The 5,107-nt window shown below is 33.4% G+C and overlaps 1 pseudogene; it reads left to right on the top strand.

Moving 5' to 3' along the window:
* The first annotated feature begins 311 nt into the window (after window positions 1-311).
* LOC149201345 (putative serine/threonine-protein kinase WNK11 pseudogene) lies at window positions 312-1,184 on the top strand (annotated as a pseudogene).
* Window positions 1,185-5,107: the final 3,923 nt, after the last annotated feature.

Raw genomic sequence — 5,107 nt, 5'->3', positions numbered from 1 at the left:
TTTCCTGGTTTGATTTAAGATTGCCTGGCAATTTTAATTTTTACACTTCAATTTATTGGGTAGCTTTCTGAATCTGGCGGCTCTGTTTTTTCAGTATCTCTGGAGCGAAAATGCTGTCAGTGTCGTCAGTAATGCCACAGGAAGCAAAGTCTTCTGTCTTTGCTGTCTGTTCGTCTTCCGAATTTAGGGAAAATCTCCATTTCTGTGTCTTGCTATAGCCCTGCAAGGGTTTCTGTTTATTAAATTCAAATTAGAAGACGAACCAAATTTGGAGTTCTGGGGCTAGGGTTTTCTTTACATGAGGTAGAGAAATGCCTAGTGTAGAATATGACACCTGTGATAAGGACAGGGAACCCTTTGTGGAACTGGATCCCACTGGTAGGTATGGTCGCTATGAAGATTTGCTGGGCCGTGGTGCCATGAAGAAGGTATACCGAGCTTTTGATCAGGAAGAAGGTATTGAGGTTGCTTGGAACAAGGTGCCTCTGCAAAACCTAGATGATGCTTCCATACAGAGGATCTATGCAGAAGTCCGTCTGTTGAAATCTCTGAGGAACAAGAACATAATTATGCTCTACAATGCATGGCTGGATAGAAAGACAAGACATGTGAATTTCATTACCGAGGTCTGTACCTCAGGTACTCTGAGAGAGTACCGCCAGAAGCACCGTCATGTCTCCATGAAGGCTTTGAAGAATTGGGCACTTCAGATACTGGGAGGATTGCATTATCTTCATAGTCATGAGCCTTGTGTAATTCACAGAGATTTAAATTGCAGCAATATTTTTGTGAATGGCAATAGTGGCGTTCTGAAGATTGGGGATCTGGGTCTTGCCACTACACTGGGAAATGATCGTTGTGCACACACTGTCCTCGGTACTCCAGAATTCATGGCCCCAGAATTATATGAGGAGGATTATAATGAGCTTGTAGATATTTATTCTTTCGGCATGTGTTTGCTGGAGATGGTTACTTTAGAAATTCCTTATAGTGAATGCCGTAGCGTTGCTCAAATTTATAAGAAGGTGAGTTCCGATATAAGGCCTGCAGCATTGGAAAAGGTTACCAATCAAGAAATGAGACAGTTTATTGAAAAATGCCTGGCGGCAGCACCGGTGAGGCCTTCTGTTGCAGAACTTCTGATGGACCCATTTTTTAAAGGAGTACATGCATGCACCTATTAGGTGCCAAGTTGTTTTAGTGTACAGGATACATGTAATAGGTGCCAAGTTGTTTGACTGAACAGGATACATGTAATAGGTGCCAAGTTGTTTTACTGAACAGGATACATGGATTTCTGCCTATTTATTTTGCCAATTTACTTTTGAGATCTGCCCATTTTTTAAGAGTTAATGCGAAGAAAAGTTGTTATAGATAACTGTCACACAATCTATAACACAATCTAGAAGATAAATGATATTATGTCTATACATTATTATTTTGATATATCTTAGATTTAGCAATGGGGAAAGATAGATAAATGAGTTTAGATGTATAGGGATTTATTGTAGGTTATTTGGCCAGATTTTTTTGCTATCTTTAAAATAAAATTATTTTGAAATTTTTTTATTTTTTGTAATATGGAAAAATATTATATCTATAGTGTTTAAGTATTAAATTTATTGACATTTAATTATTTTAATTTTGATTGGTTGATAATTTAATTTATTATAAATTTGTCAATTAAAATATTGTATGTTATGTTTAGAATATAATTTTTTAAAATATTTATATTGTATAAATTTTAGAAAATTGTTGAAAATTTTGTAGATTATAAGGTTAGATTCTTATAGAATGCAATTTAATTCAATATTATAATTATGCATTTGAAAAATGAATCCATTGTTTTGAATCAAGGAATAATCTAAACTTAAAGTCAAACATGTAAGAGAGGCTAAGCTATTTCAACCACTTAATATGAAACATTTAGTAGAAACTCTAAACTATGGCTATGTCTTTGTAGGTAGCAAAAGCCTCCTATAGATTTATGGTGGTGTAAAGTATTAGAATGAGTTAGCATGCAAAACAAAATTTGAGAAGTGAAAAACATCTCAATGGTTCCAACTGCACACTTGAACTGAGTATCGTATTTAAAGCAATATTTTTGGGACATGGTTAGAATTACTTTGTGCCCATTCTATCTCCACAATTATTAGAAGTTCAATTGAATTTAAACTGTAAGCTATTTTTAGTTAGATTTTAGTTATTGATATTTGATTCTATTTTTATTACAAGTTTATGTTGATATAATCTTTCCCTTTTCATAATAACATAAGAAAATGGTACTCGCTTTCCAAGTATATTTATAAATAAATATTTTACAATCAATTTCCCTTATTTGATTAATTGCTATATGCCCCATACATATCACAAACATATACCTAACCCCACTTTTAAATCATCTTTCCCTTAATTAATTGTCATATGTCACTATACAAATCACAATCATATGCTTATCTACACTTTTAAATCAATTGTCGTTCCCTTAATTAAGTGTCATGTGCTCTTGTACATATTAGAACCATATACGTATTCTCACTTTTAAAGAATGGAAACATGTTTCAGTTTTCTCAGACTCATATTATAAAATTCCCATATTCAAAATGCATATTTTGCAATGTGCTGATTTTGTCTTCCAAAATAATTAGAATTCAGTCACTTGATTCCAAATGCTTTTGTACTTTATTATATGGTAAATTTAAAAAATTATAAGTTGCTAATAATGCTAATATTTATCCTTTTGTTTCTATGCAATGATTTGAATTCAACCAAAAGCTTTATTAGTTGTAATAGCCCCCCTTATATCACATGCATATGCATAACCAATTGCAACATATAGGAACATGTTTAATTTTCAAATTGATAACTTTTACATCATAAGTTACTCATATCCAATAACATCTTTTGCATTTTTTTTAGTGAAATGGGCTCAAATTTCTATTTTATGAATGTATTTTGAAATTAAAATATACATTTTTTCCCTCCATTTGTATGCAACCCATTTGGAGCTTTAGGTATGATGTGGATGGATATTTTAAATTCTATACATTGGTTAAAAAACATCACATATGCTTTTGTACCTAATATTTGTTCATTGAAATTTTTAGATGATTTCCAATTAGATTAATAATTTTAAATTTTTTCTCTAGATACATTGTTAAAACTTCAAATTAGTCTCATAACCTAATCTTCAAACAAAATTTATTTTATAATTTCCTTAAAGTCCTTGAATGGTACCTCTACATGCATGTGGCCCAAACACAGAAAGAACCACTGTGGCCGAACTCTTATTTATACCAAGCACGCGAGAGAAATTTAATTTAAAGCCCCTTTACCTTTCTCGTAGCAACTTTCAATAACCACCTTATGACCATGGCATATAACCTGAAACTCAGACCTTGGCACTTTTCTTTATGAGCACACATTCAAACCTTTCGAGAACGTTCAAGAATTACGTCATATGTATATGGCCCACTCTCTCTGTATTTTCATTGGCCATTCTCTTTATGCCTTCCCACATGAGCCTAAATCTACATCATATGACGTAATTGAGATAATGTTAATTCCCGTCAACTGTTAGACTCCCTTCTTGTTACTATGATATCCATTATGTAACAAACTCTCGCAGGCATTAATTAAAACTAAGTCTTGCTTATGTTCTTCGTTAAACCCTTCTGCTTACATGATCTTAAGCATAATGGACCAACTTAGATTCTGCTACAGTCCAACATGATTGCCACAATTATACAGTTCATTCTAATTTCTTAAAAAATGTCACTCTGATTAAATTGATTTGTTGGTTATGATCCAAACAATTTTCACCCCTATACATTGTATTTAAATTTTGTTCTCGGTTGCTCTCCCTCCTGAGCTTTAAACAATGGCTCTGCAACCTCTGCGTACTATTGTGCACACACTCTAAGTGCAATCCATCCCAAGCTCAAGTGTAACACCTGTGACACATATACACTCAAGTATAAACTATAAGGCTCTTTTATACACAATCAACAAAAAATTTCAACACATTCAATTCAAAACACTCAAACATAATGGTTTTTTCTATTGACAAACACACATATTCTGTACAAAATTACATGAGACCTCTCATTGGCTTGATTTACAATATAATTGGCCCTCTTGGCCTTATGGCCATATTTGGCATTACTTTGCTGGCTATCTTGACACTCCTCTCTCACTCACTTCTTCTACATCATCCCTTTCTTCTCATTTTACATAATTATAAGAAAGAGGATTCTGAACTGCAATTAGTTTAGAGCCACAAAATGCTCAACACACCTCTATTCTAGGATCCTCTAAATCCACCAGTCCTCAAAGAGATCTAGCTAAGTCAAAATTATCTCTAACTCACTCAACATTCTTGAGATCTCTTCGTAAAAGTAGATCTGATTACAATATTCACAATTTCTCTAGATTTCCTTAAGACATAAAAAATACAAATAATTAAACAATGGCATTCAATAAGGGAACCAACTTCCTTGTTAAATGGCAGACCCTTAAGTCTAGTCAAAATTTATTTTGACTTGGAGGTAAGATGCTCATGCACCATTACTCGTAAGGTGAAAAAAATTTCATGGTCTCGTGACCACGTGCTTTCATATGCTGATGAAGTCATCTTAGGTTCCAAACTTTAGTTTGTAGATGCCTATCTACTCTATTGCTTTTTTGATGGTATGTTGTCTTTAGTTCTATAGCCTTCCACACTTTATGTTGCTGCCCATTGCTTTGTTGATGCAAAGTTCTTCAATAAATTTCATTTCTTGTTGCCTGTCTTCCTTTGTCTACAGTGCCCTCTCATGTATGTATTCCTCAACAACATCCACAATTCATCAATCACTTTATCAACCTTTGTCTTTGGATGAACTTCACTATTTTCATTGTCTTCAAGATGTTGCACGTCCTCCTCTATCAAAAGAGTTATACAATTCTTGTCAATCCACTGATCACATTTTGTAGTCCTCTCCTAATTTTTTTTAATGCTATTACCTCTAACCTTGTTGATACAAGTTGAATATGCAGTCTTTGGCTTTTTATCCTCTCCTTCAGGAAATTCAAATGCTCATACAATTCAACAAAATCCCTTTGAATT

This window comes from Pinus tabuliformis, chromosome 2_1 (genome assembly GCF_031772625.1).
Source record: "Pinus tabuliformis cultivar Carrire ecotype Pingquan chromosome 2_1, CPIR1, whole genome shotgun sequence".
Taxonomy (NCBI): domain Eukaryota; kingdom Viridiplantae; phylum Streptophyta; class Pinopsida; order Pinales; family Pinaceae; genus Pinus; species Pinus tabuliformis.
This window is presented reverse-complemented; position numbering and strand designations above follow the sequence as displayed.